Source organism: Bacillus rossius, chromosome 1 (genome assembly GCF_032445375.1).
Source record: "Bacillus rossius redtenbacheri isolate Brsri chromosome 1, Brsri_v3, whole genome shotgun sequence".
NCBI lineage: Eukaryota > Metazoa > Arthropoda > Insecta > Phasmatodea > Bacillidae > Bacillus > Bacillus rossius.
Genome location: NC_086330.1, coordinates 350,057,135 through 350,074,151, shown reverse-complemented (window position 1 = coordinate 350,074,151; position 17,017 = coordinate 350,057,135). Strand labels below are relative to the sequence as shown.

Genomic DNA, 17,017 nt, shown 5'->3' with positions numbered 1-17,017 from the left:
GAATAGGTTTTCAAAAGCGTGAAAGAGGGTTGCTGGTTCGATCCCAACATCGAGTATGAATCAAATTTACAAATTTCCAATTTTTACAAAAGATTTCCGTACCCCTTAAAATCTTGGAAGTCCTGTCAACTTAAGGGGTATTAAGCTTTGCAATTCCAGATATTTTGTTCCCCCCCTTGCAATAAAATCTTCCGTGTTAAATGTTTTGACTCGATATGGCAAAGAACTTAGCCTTGGCTAATTGTTGAAGTCCACACTTGTAAACTGGTTTGATTATCATGACAGTTGTAGTCGCCCGCGTAAAACGATCAGTTACTTCCTCGTAGCACTTACAAAGTAGAACCTGTTGGTAAATACGTGGTCGCAACAAGGTACATAAGGTCTGGGAGAACTGATTTATGCCTTGACATGCCCAAAAAAAAATAGGGATAAATAGTAAAAACATAATTATAGCCAAAATATGAGATATCCAAGATGGCGGGCACTAATATCCTTTAAGGATGACAGTTACGAACTGAAGACGTCGTATTTGTTTAAAAAAATTTTGTGCCATAACAATTTGATTCGTTTGGTATAGAAAATTTGCCTTCGCCAAAGCAGAGATAGCACATAATGAGATTTTCAAAGACCATAACATAATGTCTGTTGACAGTATTATTATCATTATAATCATTCTCCGAAAATAATTCAATATCAAATGTCAATGATATCACAGTTAAACATATTTGTAGCATTCGGGCATTATTAAATGTAAGCATTGTACTAAATTATGTACTATATTATGCATTAACAAATCCAAATTTTGAAAATTTAATGGCAGACAATTATTATAGCGTAACAATGGTATAAACCAAGATAGTGACTTTAGGTTCATATTTCTTCCCTATGAAGCAGTGAAATTCGTTGCAAATAAAAAGGGAAGATAACAGTTCTTTAATTAATCAGTAAAGGTTCACTGATTCGTATACAACCATTTCAAATGAATTGCAGTTAGAGTCATATATTTTGGAGCAGTATACGGCCTTTTTAGTTTAGTCTGTTGCGCTAGTAATAAAATATAAAAAAGAATACTTTTTTTCCCCCTCAGTTTATAATGTCCTGCAACGAACAAACAAAATAAACGCATGTCAAATACATTTTAGTCTGAATTATCGTACAGAAATGCAACTAAGTAATTCGGTCAGCCATGAAGACAGTACGTATGTAATAAGGGGTTGTACGTTAATCACTGTCAGAGTTTTTCAGATATGGACTCTACCTACGGACATCTGTGTTCAAAAGCCGGTGGGTCCGATTATGTATTTTCGCGTCTGGTAACTATGATGGACGTTTCCAATGTTTTATTTTTCCAGTCTTAGGTCGCACACTGTTCAAGGTATTATTTTTAATTTACGAAAAACACTCTTTGCATTTAATTCAGAGATTATCCGTAAATTTACTGGTATTGAATTCACTAGCTTCACTGTAAATATTTTTTTGGTGAACATTTACAGAAATATTGTAGGCTAAATAATATAAAATTACAGATATTGGTAAATTTATACATTTACACGACAACTGTATCACTACAAAAAAGGGGTTCGCAGTTATACTGGGTTCAGATTATTACCCGGGCATTTATGCTTTGTGTTGTCCCAATACTTCCAAAAGTTAAAGTTAATTGTAAGCCGTTCCCTGAATAGCTGCGACCATTAATAAGCATAATTAAACAAAATAATACAAAATGATTGAATATTCGATTAATTTTTCCATGGTTTAAAAAATTATGCTTCAATGAAACATCAGGCAATAATAAAATTATGCGCCAATGTTCGTAATAAATACGCAGTACCTATCATCTCAAAAAAAAACGTATTTCGTGTACGCAAAATAACCATTGACAAGTTGTACAAAGTTACAATATATTTCTTGTAATACTACAAAGTATTTCTTGGCAACTGGATACCAAATGAGTCTTTTGTACAAGCACAGAATTTTTTTTTTCTGTGTTCAAAACATGAACTACGAAATTCATCTTTTAGAAATAACAAAAAAAAAAAAAAAAACTTTTTGAGTCTAGATGAAAAACTGTCTTCTACCTTGCAGCGTGGGTGTTTCCTGGAGTCGGAACCCAGCGTTCCAATTACCTGAAAGTACGAGGATCCCTTCGTTTATTTGAGGTTGCGTACTTCTTCGAAAAGCACGGATTTGCTATCAACGCAGGTATTATCAGGACACAAGAAAGAAAAAAAAGGTCAGAAAAAAACACGATAATTTTTTTTTTCAGACGTTCTGAAATGAAAGCTGATCAAGAGTGGGATTTTCCGAGAACCTAAATTTATCGCACAGGAATTCCTGGGAGCTGGTTCGGCATCACGCTCTACACCAACTCACCGGTTGCGGACAGACGACGCGAGTGTTATTATCTCAGCCAGGGAATGGGGGGTACTCGTAGTGTGTGTGTGTGTGTGTGTCGGGTGTGTGTGTGTGGGGGGGGGGGGGGTTAACTCGTACCGTGTGTGTGTGTGTGTTCATTTCGCCAGCGACGCCCGGCGAACAATGCAGCCCGCGTGGAAGCCGGGGCCCGATTAACCCTTTCGGCTGCCGAACGTCTTTGTGCGCGGGACAAGGGGAGTGCGTTTAATATCGCCACGGGCTTGTTTTGCGGCGCTTCATGGTGGTTGGTTGGGTGGGGAAGGTGTGAGTTGGTTGGGGGGGGGGGGGGGGGTAACTCCCACGCCGACGTCCTTCTGTTTCGCCTTCCCCGCGGTGACAATGGCCTAGGAGGGGCGATGACAGCTGTTGGGTTGGCGGGCAGGCCGACCGGGTTTGGGGAATTCCTCCTCCTCGCGGACCCCAGGGGCGCCGAAGCTGTGCCCGCCGACACGACGTCCATGGGCGCTCGCACGGGTGGGAAGCCTACGATTCACTCATCCTTCTGGACATACCCGAATACTCACGTTGGCAAGCCTTCTTTTCACAGACGAGAGAGCCAAGCCCGATGTTCCCCAAGTTCATGCTCGGTTTTTTTTTCCGTACCACAACAGGTGTATTTATTTGGGGGGGGGGGGGGGGGGAAATTCGCGGGCATTTATTCTCCAAATGCGCAGGTTTAACTTGTGTCATTCTTAAAATTAGCAAGAAGTAATTATAAATACTTTAAAACATTGTGGATGGTTGGTTATATTAGGTAAGTATAGCTACATTAAAAATACTGTAAAATCATTTTATGGTTACTTAGCAAATAACTTTTTAATATGAAGATATCCAGCGCTAGGAAACCGTTTACATGATTTCACAGTATTTTTAATGTAGCTATCCTAACCAAATCAACCGTCCACAATGTTTTTAAAGTATTTATAATGTAGCTAACCTAACCTAATTGACCATTAGTTATCATGAGTTGTATATTTATTTACAATGAACAAAAAAATAACCCCGAAGATGCACGATCGGGAGTTTGGCTCTCTCGTCTGTTGAAAGAAGGCTTGCCAACGTGAATATTCCGGTATGTCCAGAAAGATGAGTGAATCGTAGGCTTCCCCGCACGGGTGCCTCGTGTACACGCGTACCAACTGCTGCACCTTCGAGGAGACGGCCTGGCAGCCTCCAATATATAAAACTCCGGGCCTGCAAAGGGCACACGGAGCTTCAGAAGGAACCGCGCGATTGAGAACTGCTCAAGATATCCGAGTGGTGCCTGTCAACGAAAAGTATTTAAGAATACTCCGAGGGCGGATGGGGTTGGTTCTGTTTTCAGAAGAGTGAAAATGGCTGAAACGCGTGATTTTACGATTATATTTAGGCGTGTAACATTCGGTACAACAGAGTCTTGAAAGGACACAAGGGACTTTCATTGCACATTTTTCATCATTTATCATAGTTACTCCATGCATGCCGAGAAAACTGCCCGCAAGGTCCACAAACTTGCGCTTAGAGGCGACACCACGCTAGAAGCAGCAGCGAAATTTCGTACTTGCCACCCCACCTCACTCACATCAATACACCCCTGACTAGGTTGGGATGTTATTACGTACACGTCTGCAACCGACAGTATAAAGGATTTCAACAATTTACAGAATCTTAAAATTATATGATGTAACATGTAAACGAAATTATATAAATCCATGGTTGTTTTCACAACATTTGTTTTTGAAGTGAAACATCTTTGCTGAGGGTCTGCAATTTTCGAGCGTTATGAAAAATTCCCGTTCGCATGAGTCTAATAGTACGGTAGCCTACGTGGTGGGGTAACCAATAGAGGAGGAGAAGAGTGCGTCAGCATGCACTAGTGGTTGCATGGGAAGACGATAAGGGAGGGGAGGGGATAGGTACGTAGCGCAGCACGATATATGTTAGTTGAAACGGCCGGAAGGGGAGACGGCATAGAGGCATAGAGACGGCGAGATAGAAATGACGCGCAGCAGTGATGCTACGGAATTCTCGTAACGCTGCTTGTTTGTCTACTCCTCAGTTTTCTTGACGGCCGATTGACGCTGTCATATTTCATTTATTTAATTTAAAGTATCTACAATTTATTTATTCGTGTGGAAAAATGTTGTTTATTTGTGCGATTAATTTTATAAGTATCATTCATTTTTATGTGAATAGTGTCATTAAAATGTAAATAAGTATCTCTATCTTTACCTAATAAGCAAGAAGTTTCTAACACAAGCATGTTTTTACATTTGATTAAAATAACAGCTAATTTATCTTCCTAGCATCCCTCATAAAATATAAATTTAGTTCATAATTTTGACGATTAGTGAGGGATTTCGTGATCCATCTTTATGATAATAGCGACAACATATATAAGTAAATAAATATTCTAAAACTGATATAATTTTTTTACGAATTTAATTCATCAAGTTCGACTCGCATTGGCCCGCTTTAAGTTTTAAGAAAGGTTTTAAAATCCTTGAGTGCTGCTTGATTTCTATGAGAATCGATTAGCACAAACATAACATACACTCTAGTGCGTTTCAACGGCTGATTCAGCAAGGCCAGTTTTCCCGCTTCTCGCTTGTTCCATACGTCCAAGGGCACGCGCCCGCCAAACTAACAGAAACGTACTTGAACGGTTCTTTTTTATCCTAGCTCGTTAAGCGTCGGCGAAGAGAGAATTTTCGAAAAAAATGTCTTTTTTTTTTTTTTTTCGGTTCGGACGCGTTCGCGCGGACTGAAAGGCTTCACATCGGAGCTTGCAATTTTTTTTTTTTTTTTGCCCCTCCAACGCGTCCGCAGCTTCAGCCATTAGCAGGTAATTATCAGCGCATTATATGAGTGGCGGGGGCCACGAGGGAAGATGAAGGGGAAGGGGGAACGCAGCCCTTCACATCCACGCAACTGGGCCACTCCGGATCCGCCCCGGGCAAGGGGGGTGGAGGGGGTGAAATAGGCGGGCAGGGGATTGATGGGATGGCGAGCGAGGGCGGAGATCAAACGGCCCGCTATTAATAACTCGACGGGGCGGGGCCCTGCCAAACTTACGAGAAAAAAATTTCCCCTTCCCATCCAACCCAACCCGACTGCGTCAGAAACCCCCAAACCTCCACAAAAAAAAAATACATTCTTGCGGCCCGTTTGCGTTATCGTTCCGTGGTCATCTCTGTCGATAAAGATGCAGTATTTTCACGGAAACATGATCCATTTTATTTTGCTCTCGGGGAGATAAATAAATCTTCCCGAATTCAAAAATATTTTCAATTTAGTTTGTTGAACATACTAGCTGTTCCCAAGGGTACGTTAAAATCTGTTGTACCAGGCCAATTAATTAAATCCATCAATGAGTCTAGAAAACATTGAGCTCAACTTTCGTTACAAGGATAACGAAGCAGACAGAATGAAGGGGTATGAATGTCGTGTGTGAAGGTCGATTCGACAGTAAATAGTTAAATGAATTTTAACAATGTTAGTCGCATTTAAAATAAAAACACGCAGAAATAACGCAGGTGACAGCTGGACTTTTCTACTTAAACTAAAAATAAATGCAGTAATCTCAGAGTAAAGGGGAAGGAACCCCTTATATATTCTGTTTCATAAAAAATAACCACGCTATCTATGACTATGTTTAGGTCATCGTCAATAATTTTTTTAATCGTGCTTACCAAAAAAAACTGATAAAATGATAAACCACTATAGGAACCTAAGAGGTATGACACTATCTATAGGATGTCTGTTCTGAAGTTGAGTAATTCTGGTCAGTAATTAACTTGTTAGTCAAACAAACCGTAACTGTAAAAAGGCTAACGTTAGAAGTTTGATAGATTGAAGGGAACTCGGCAGGAAAAATAGTAAAAAATGTCGTGATGAAGCATGTATCGTTTAATAAAGACTTTTGATTAAATACATAATCAAGAATTAGCGTTTAACCTCGATTTGATCCAAAAAAAATTATATGGAAAAGGAGGGGTAGAAAGTCATTCTCTTACTGCGCTGTATTTTTTTTCTAAACGTAACACAAAATTACTGATATTTGTATATTTACATGAAAACTGTATCGTTACAAAAAAGTGTCCGCAATAATACTGTGTTCGGATTCTTACCTGGTTATTTATGTTTTGTGTTGTCCTAGTACCTTCAATGGTTTATTTGTAAATCGTTTCCTGACTACCTATCCAGTATCAACTGCGCACATTAAAAAGCATAATAAAACAAAACAAAGTCCAATCATTGAATTTCTATCATCTTCTCCATGGTTACAAAAAATATTATGCTTGAATTAAACGTGAATGAAAATTTAAAATTATGCGCCAGTTTTCATATACTCAGAAATATCTCGAAAAAAGTATTTAATATAATTCAAAAACAACCATAGCCTTGTGTTGTACAAAGTTACAATAACGTTCTGGTAGTATTACAAACTATTTATTTTGTAAAAGTACAATTTTTTTTTCTGTGTGTGCAACACCGAATCCCAAACTTGTTACCTCCTTATTCTGAAAGACAATGCCGGGGGGAAAAAATTAATATAGGCCTACTGACTACTAAACACAGCATCTAAACTCGTTGAATATGGAACTGCATTAATATGAATTAAATTAAAGTATTTTATTCGTGTATTTCATCGGCCGGACAATAATTCTCAGGCGGCCAAGCATGCCAAGCGGTGGCTGGCTGAAAGAGCAGTGGCAAGTGTGGAGCCACAGCTAGCCGCTGGTGTTGAAGCTCGGTCAAGTGGGGTCGACCTTAAAATGAGCTGTGGCATTCTCAGCAGACTGTCTGTCCGACGGGATGCCAAAGCCTTAGATATCTACAAGGGCAACACGCTCAACTTTACCTCAAGCTGGACCGAACTCAACTCTGTGTGTTTGTGTAACAAAGAATTTCCAATATGGGGTTTGCAAACATTTCACCACCTCTTAAGTCTAGATCTGCCGCCTTTCGTAGCCAGAGTCACTGAATACTTCGTGGCTGCTGGGTTGATACCATTTCCGTGGAACTGATGGTGTCTCCGACATGGCTGCAGCCATCTTCAAAGGTGATTCAAACCTATGGGTTAAACCTTAAAATGAGTTAGCCCATATTTAGGGATATCAGGAGGCCGGGGTGAAGGTCTGTAGGATTCGCAAGGTTGGGTCCGCGGAAATTCGCGGGGTTTATTAAAAAAAAAAAGGGGGGGGTCCGTGCGGCCCGAAATTTGTGCGTGGGATGTTACCGACACAATCTCTGGTTAGGGTGATTGTATGTTATGTACTGCACATATGTTAGCCCACATGCATGCAATGATAATAAAACTTTAATATATACAGAAATGACAGCCTGTCATTGGACGACCAGCACAGCCAACCAGAAAACAGCCACTCAGGCACCAGGGTATAAAAGGACCTGCATCCTCTGCACCAGTCAGTCAGACTTAGTCTACCTGATGATGGCAGCTGCAATGACTGCCGAAAAGTCATAAGACAATTACCTGACACGGTCTACACCCAGGACAATGGCCGTGAAAGCCTGCGATCTTTATTGTTTACAGAAAGTTTCCCATAAAACATAGTTTAGACGTTTACGTTCATTAACGCCGTTTCAAAATCAGGATTTTCTAAGCGCAAGCAGGGCTCTTCAGTGAGGGGCTTCTTAATTTCAGCTTCCCCCCCCCCCCCCTGAAATATCTACGCCCAAGGAATGAGGTATATTTGAATGTAGAAAAGTTAACCCTAAATAAATTTTACACATCTTGCAAAACGCAAACTTCTAAAATAAGTGAAATGTAATGTTTTAATGATAGACACCACGAAGATTCTTGTTATTTCGACGTACTTTCGTAATTAACCGCTGCTACACGTCACCTCTTTTCCGGTTTGGTCACGTCAATTTTATAATTTTCTTAGTGTTTTCTTGTCGTTCTACTGATCAAACTACAATGATACAATTGGCGTTGGTTTTTCAAATGTATAATATCATAAATAGCCTGATTACAATTTGTTCTTATTTCCATTGGTCTAGTCACGCCTTCGTTTTCATGCCGGCAGGTTGAAGGCTTCCATGAGCTTCATGGGACAGTGTAAACAGGTGAAGTACATTCACGTGAACCTTCAACTGCGTGTAACACTATCCTAAAAATACTGAATAAATTATGCTGAATAAAAGGTTTTCAAAGAGGTAATCTAACAATTATAGCCAAGGATGGATGCAAAGGTTGAATTAGCAAGAATGAATTTACATACATGTCGTTTAATCCTGGGCAAAAGCCTCACGTAAAACATTCTTTCACATACAAGAGTAATACTGGGTTTTTAATAATACTGATAGCAAGAAAAATTAGCGGTACAAATGCTACGGCAAAATACGTGAACACATATCCATGTTTTCTTTAGGATTAAATGCTTGATTGAATACATAATATTAACTTGATAAATACTTGAAAGAAATTTTACAATTAAGTATTAACGCTTACACACAAGGATAATGAACACTAACATGCCTCATTAGAGAATACAAAAACGTCAAATGAACATGCAGGCGACCGCGGCCTAACCTACACTAGGCGGTATAAGCTTACTGTAAAGCATGATAAGGCATGATATAAAAGGAAAATTCACAAATTAATACATTAAATACATTACGTAAAAAACAAGTCCTAACGAAGACTGTAGACCAGACGGGGAGAGACGTCAAACAAACTATGCATGGTATTAATACAAAAACGATCAAGGAAAACAATAAATGCCAAATTGAATTTAGACGGTGACGGCCGAAATGGAATTTATAATACAGCTATTACCAAGTACCGTTTACATTACTGTAAGGGTCACCACCTTACAACACTTACGTGCATTCTCCCCGCTGTCACACACTCTCTCTAAAGCAAGTATCAGACTACATGCTTAATTCACGACCAGCACCGACTGACTGCTAACGAACAAGAAGAGCCTTCATGGCATTACACCTAGTTTTAATTAAGCAAGAGGGCGCCACGCGCATGCGCGGACACCTCACGAGGGGAAGACAAAACACAGCACTGGACGCAGAGAGGGGGGGGAAGGTAGGAAGGGAAGGAGCGCCGAAGTCCGCCGCGCGGCGCGAAGTTCAAGTGACGCGCACCGACCACTTCAAGGTAAACCATAAGTAATATTCCGATTCAAAAACCTTACGTTGAACCACTGAGCGGGTTGGCGTGAGAGTTAGATGTTGGATTCGCATTCGGTAAGACCCTGGTTTCCAATTCCTGGACAATTCATCCTGGTTTCGGATTCCCATGGTTTCCCCGAAATAATTTTACACAAATTACTGTATGGTTCCTTTCTGAGACTGGTGTCACACAACACCGCTGCGGTTTCAACTTCCGCAGCGTTTTTGTTTATTTTTTTTGCTGAATATTATTTTGACAGCTTTTTTTAATGTGTACAATGTACACAAGAATTAACGAAGTAAATTAATTAAAACAAATGTGTAAACAATTGATCTAGATGTAATCATACAGCAGACTCTGGCAACAGTTCTAGTTCAACAGCATACAAACACACCCGGCCATAAAGAAACAACGACGGATTCTTTTTATTTTTCTCCAGCATCCCTGAAACATCAAGTGATATCCCGTTTCTGAATACTTCGTTTGCTAATGAGGCGTGAAACTAAAATAAATTATTTAAACCACACACATACACTGCCAGAAATAGCGTCTCAACTAACTGCGCCCACAAAAGTCAGCCTTTGTTTCCAAATGATGACTCGAGATTCACAGTTTATAATATCGGCTTGGATGACAATTTATCTGACAAAAAAATGGGTGCGTGATCGCCACGCAAGTTATAAGTGAAACTTCAAACTTAAATAATTTACTTTAAAAACAAAACCAAACAATAAAATACAATACAGGGGTTTACACTGAAGTTTTATAATTGTAACAAACATGGTGACGAAAAACATGAAAAAATGTTTTACGCTTGTATAAATCTCAACTTTATTCCCCCTCCCCAAACATCTAACGCCCCACTCATTGTATTTATTTTTATTTTATCGACTTAATTTATGTGGCAAAGTAAAGTTGGGCCGCCTTGTCCACCACTTAACCACATATACATTATACAATTAAATGTAAATTTACACCAAAAACATTCATACCCAAGCTAACCTAAATAAAAAACAATAAATAAGGACATGATAAACAACTTGTCGTGACCGAGCGGTTGGTTCCTGATAGGTAAGGCTTTGTGGGGCAGCGAAGCGATTAAAAGCAATAACTTACTACTACGATCCGGACATCTCGTATTATTATTCCTCTTTCTTGAGTCTTAACAAGTTTCATACTTTACAGATGTTTTGCATACACCTCTAGATACATAGAAATTCACAGTACATCTTAGACTCTCCAAGTCTCCTCCATCAGACCAGGCTCGAAGTCCCAATACATGACCTCCTCGGGAGTCCCCCAACACACCCTCTTGCCGGCTTCCTTCTCGTCAGCAGAGCGCACCCGCTCCCCACCCCTTCTCGGGATACGTCGTTTTCATTTACACAATAGTCTCCTGTTCTGTCCAAGAATTCAGTCATTGCTTACCCTTGTGATGCGTAGCTTCCCTTGCAGTAAACAGTCTGTTTGGGGAACACCACACATAACTAACATTTGGTTAGTGAACTGACGTAGAAGGTTTAGAAACCTTCGACGGGCATACTCATCGTTCGATACACAAGACATGAAACGCTCTATTGAAACATTGCCCATTAGTCACCTTATGATTATAATACAATTTAATATCAGGATTATATTTATAGTATTTTTATGTTTCTAATACTACCCTAAACTAACTACTTACGACAAACTTACAAAATAAAATACAAACAAAATAAGCAAAACCAATTACTAGCAAGTAATGAAAAATGATTCACCTATATTAAGCTACATGTTACTGATATCACAATTGATACATTTTTTTTAATAGTAAACACAGGACAGATTTATATTTAACAAAAAAAATTAAATAAAACTCATGCCAAAAACACTGGAAACTAAAACCTATTTATCGTTAAATATAAGTCTGAAAATATTTAACTTAAAGCAATTTTAATAACCAAACACAAACACACACACACGCACACAACATACACTTGTACAAAGCTCATAAAAATAAGGATCACATCCACTTCATAATCCTCCTTTTCAATATTTTGTTTTTTGTTGATACGGTTTATAACAGACGTCCTAAAATATGAACGTGACATTTATTGCCTAACCGGTTCTTCAAGTGCATTCCAAGCACTCGCTGCAGCTCAAGAGAAATATTTAGAAAGGGGAACTGGAGTGATGTGCGTTGCACGTTTGATCATGAGTCATTGCCTCGATTTCCCCTACCGACTGCAAATATTTTTTTTTTACTTCAATAACTAAACCACACAAATATTTATTGCCTTAGACGAGAATTCTGAACATGAGCAGCCCCTCGCAACAAAAATGTGGTTCCAACCAACTGCGACAGAGAATTCGCCGTTGAACAAAATCGGCTTCGATGACAGTTCAGTTGACAAAATCAACGGTAATTGTGGCTCTGTGCCCGGAACGCCACGAAGTCATTGCTGTTTCTGTACACTGTCCAAAGATCTCTGGGTCCTCGGCTGGATCACGAGCAACTGGGTGATCAAGGGGTCCCAGTGATGTGATAGTTGTAGGCCTGTAACCACGGGTAAGGAGCAAGCACCGAAGGTGACCTGGGGTACACGGCGGGATGGTAGCTGTTTCGGTGACGCTGAAGTTGGAATGGGTCTCTTCAACCTCTCGGCGTAGCTGTTCAGTTGTCGGAACCATGCCGCGATTGGAAATGGCTCATCTGTTTCCCGGTTTTCGGAACCCATGCTCAATATTTGGTTCTCAGAATTTGGACATGTAAAATATTCATCCATTACCTTAATGGATATGCCCCTTGCAGGATTATGAACCGAGGGAGTTAGTTGAGCAAGGGGCTTGTAGGCCATGAGTGTATCTGTCAAAAAAAAATTCACTTTTAACTTAAAAAGGTAGCTTGTTATAAATTATCCAGGGACATTCGTAAATTTACGGACAATGAACTCACTTAGGGGCCGTTCATTAATTTCGTAAGGGTTCCGAGAGTTAAGAAGGGGTTTAAAAAATTTCTACATAACCTTACCTTGAGGGAAAGGATGATAAAAAGCCACTCTTACCTAATATTTTACTCTTGGAATGGTTTACTTTAAGATTATATTAAATCAAGTATTTTATTATGTTAGACAAACTATTCCTCGTTTGTAGATTTTTTTACCGATTTGTTTCCTTACTTTCAGTTTGTTTCAAACCTTACCTTTAATTATTATAATGCGCATTTTCCATAGACCAAGTTATTATTATTTTTTTAATAAAAATCTTTAATTATTATCAAATAATAAGTTCTTTTTAGTGTAACTGAACTTTTTCTTACGGCATTTAACTATTTAACTTTTTTATTTTAGGGAAACGCTAGGTAAAATCTTATGTAAGAAGGGCAAGGGGGGTACGAGAAATCTGATATATCTTTATATAAGAAGGAGGGGGGAAAACAAAAAAATTTGCCAAAATCGTCCTTAAATAATTAATCAACGGCCCCTTACATTGAAAAAAAACCTCCAAAAGAATATTTTTTTAGTATATTAACAGAACTTTCATAAACTGGTTTAGTATATACAAGAGGGAACAAACTTCTTTTCGTCCGCGCCTGTGTATTCACGTTTTGTTTAAGAACGAAAACGTGCAATTTTTGGGAGTCTAAAATACGGCGTGGTTTTCTACGAAGAGTCAGTTAATTTAAATAACCATGAACTCTTCGATTATTTGAGCTGAATCCTTCGTTGAAAAAAAAAAAAAAAAACATCCGTAAATGACGGCGAACTCTCTAACAGCGTGGCGGTCGCGGTTGAGGTCCGGGGCCCGGAGCCGCGACCTTCCTCTGGGCCCGCCCGGAGCCCCGGAGCCCCGGAGCCCCGGAGCCGGCTTCCGGGCGGCAGCCGGACTGCTCCGGGCGGGCTCGTGGGGGAGGCACTTCATCATTCAGGCCCGGACTAGTTGGTGTGGGGTCGTTCGTTACCACAACGCCGAAATACTACAACGCCGAACGTATACAATAACGCCGAATGCCAAATTGACCGCAACACCGACAGCTAGAAAACTGCTGTGTACTACCACAACGCCGAAATACAGTAACACCGAAGGGGGGAGGGGGGGGCCCACAGGAGCAAAATGAAAAAAAAACAACTGAATGAATTTGTGTGCTAACCTTACCTAACCTAACCTTTGTGGCAGTCCTGCAATGACATTTTTCGGGGTTAATGTATTTCGGCGTTTTGGTAATTCGGCGTTGTGGTACACAGCAGTTTTCTAGCTGTCGGCGTTGTAGTCAATTTGTCATTCGGCGTTATTGTACGTTCGGCGTTGTGGTATTTCGGCGTTGTGGTGAGTCCCCGTTGGTGTGCTGCTGCACTCTCTCGCACTGTGAAACTCTGTCCGCCGACTTGCGTAGGCAGTTGGCGGTCCACAAGTCGGACAGAGCGGAGGGGACCTGTCTGTTTTCCAAGTCTAGTTCAGGTGTTGTGCTCCGTATTAGTAAGATCTGTAAGACGACACCTATTCTACCCTAAAAGGGCGCAGACATGGAAGGGGAGATGGCGGGTGAGCCGGCCTTCGGGCCGGAAAACAAGTGCCCATCGTACACACGGCCCCTCCTCGTGGCTACAGTGTGATTTTTTTTGTAAATGGTGCAAATGTATTCATGTAAAATTACATATTTTTTTTTGAATTCGTACACTTGCGTGAAATAAACTCGTATCGCTGCACAATAAGTGTTTCGCAGTAATACTGGGTCCGGATTCTCACCCGGGCATTTTTTTGTGTTGTGTTGTCCCAGTGCCTCCAGTAGTTGAAGTTAATTGTAAACCGTTCCCTGAATAGCTTTCCAGGATTAACTGCGCACTAACTTTCCAGGATTAACTGCGCAGATAATAAGAGCGGTACAACAAAATAAAGTCAAATTATTGTATATACCATTATCGTTTCTATGGTTTAACAAATTGTATTTGAATGAAACAACAATAAAACTTTAATATTATGTGCCATTTTTCGTAATAGATTCTCAGTATCATTTCGAAAAGCGTATTTCATCAATGCAAAAAATAACCATAGTCATGTTTTGTACAAAGTTACAATATATTTTTGTAGTATTACACAATATTACTTGGCAACTGGTTTCTAAAGGAAACTTTTAAAAAAATATAAAATATGTTTTTCTGTGTACGCTACTGCTGCACCTCGAGCAAAAAAAAATAACCTGAATCCAAATTTTTAAAATTAACTTACGAACCAAAAAAAAACTTGAACTAATATAAACGGGAAGAAAGTTTAACCAAAGAAGCCATCTTGGATTCAACCTTTATAAAGGGACTTTCATTTCGCCCTTTTTTTTAACCAATGCTATGTAAATATTATGGCCAATATTATTACAGAAATATTATTATTATTTAAGATCCGAAAAGTAATGAGGCATAAAAAATGTAGGAGCCGTTGCCAGGAAACGAAGAAAGCATCAAAAATGCGACAGCCGAGCCGTTGCAATGGAGACGAATAACGCATCATTAACAATGCCTTGGAGATCATCCGGTAAAGGTGGTCTAAGAAAAATTAATTCTAAAAAGAACTACTACGGATTAAAAAAAAAAAACTATTCTTCTAGATGCAAACCTAGCCTCCCTGGAGAATCCAAGTGCCAAAGTGTTCACCAGTGTGTAAGGATTATTAAAACATTTGCCATGATTATTCCAACAGCAAACACACAAACACACACACTGGTGTGGAACTTGTAGGTTTGTTAAAATGAAATTTTATAGGTAGAGAGATATTAAATTTGCAGGGTACACATATGTTTGAAACACGCGTACAAGTGAGCCGTTATTCAAACGCACTGGCAAGTGTACAGGTATGCGACAGAATTCTGCAGTAACTAATTAAAAAAGGTTACAAGTTAAAAAGTTATTTGTTTTTTGCTAAAATGTATCTTAACGAGTTACTTTTATATCAAGCTAACTTTAACTTTCACGAGTTGTTTTGAGTGACTAACATTTCCGGATAATTTAAAAGTTAAAGTTTGATTGCTAGCATTTTAAAACATAAAATAAATAAAATAATCGTTCACAAGTGTGATTGATGATGCAAGAAAGAAACACGTCCAGCATTCACCGCAATATAAACTGTTTTACTAAAGACTTCTTCTAGTTCGAAGAAGATGGAGGCGAAACCGTTTTTACCGAAACTTTCTCGGTACCTGTCTAGTGCCGATACGAGTCTGAAATTCCTGTCTAGTCCAATGAGGATATTGTTTGTTAAATATAGCACTACAATTCCGTCTTCGGCAGATGTAGAACACTTGTTAAGTGTTACTGGGAGAATTATTATCCGATAAAATTTTTGGCACACAATTGTTAAGTTTCAACAGAGAGTGAACAAATGACATACTTTTATTTTGTTCTTTAAAATAATTGCAAAATTTTTAATTGTTCTTATTTTTATTTTAAGATAAAGTTATTTCTTGTAAAAAATTCAGGTCATTTACATATATAGTTATAAAAGAGACTTTTTTTTAAATCTTTTTATAGAACTTATTACATTTTACAATTTTTACCTCAGTATCTAGGTTTACTTCCCCATAATCATAAACTGTTAATTATTTTATTTTAAAAATACCATATGTTTTATTTTCAAGGAAATAATTATTTAATTTTAACATAATCTTTAACTTAAATTACTTTTCACAATAACTTAACTTTACAACTTTACTTTATTATCTACATATAACTCTAACGTAACTTAGATAATTATTTCGCAATGAATTAAAAAATATATATATAAATTTACAGTTTGGGCCCCTTTAAGCGCTAACATACGGACAGAGTTTTAAAATCTGGCCTTACAGTTATAAAAAAATTTATTCATTGTGTGCTACATGATGTGTAAAGGAAACACATTTTCAGAAATTGTTGAGCAAACCTTACCTCATTGTGGAGTAACATGCATGGTTATTTAAACAGACATAAGAACATTGATACACTGCAGTCAGCCCTACCTGTTTCCTAAGGCTGGCTGCCCTTGTAGATATAGTCCTCGCTCACGTCACCTGAGGAAAAAAGTACTTCAATTACAACACCAACTACGGCTAAGAAAAAAAACTAGAGTTCTAGATAATGACGTGGATGACATAATGAGGGGTCAATTAGATTATGAATCTAAGTAAATTAATAAAGGATAAATATTGCACAGCTTAAATATGGCACGACTAAAAATATCTTCTGAAATATAATACTTAAAAACATACAAAATAAACTAATGAAATGTACACGTAATTTAAAAACTTTCATTAGTTATATCCATATAACTTTTCTTAAAACACAATTTGTATTTAATATTCCAGTACTTTAGAAATTAATTAAATTGCGACAAATTTAACATTGTATTCACTTTATGATATTTTATAAATCAATAAAGTATATCTATTAAGGGTTGATAATTTAATATGAAAAATCTATATTTCGTAACTCTTTGGAACAAATGTGAAAGTTTGGTAGACACGGA

The 17,017-nt window shown here is 38.5% G+C and overlaps 1 protein-coding gene across 2 annotated transcripts in view; it reads right to left on the bottom strand.

The window, feature by feature from the left end:
* The window catches only part of LOC134528214 (connectin-like), a 903,159-nt gene extending 886,596 nt beyond the window's left edge, over nucleotides 1–16,563 (bottom strand). Inside the window, exon 1 of one of the 2 annotated variants that reach the window (XM_063361630.1) lies at nucleotides 16,512–16,563. The gene's annotated coding sequence lies outside the window, so the exon portion shown is untranslated. The remainder of the gene's footprint in view (nucleotides 1–16,511) is intronic. The other variant, XM_063361629.1, reaches the window with a different exon arrangement.
* Between the last annotated feature and the right edge of the window lie 454 nt (nucleotides 16,564–17,017).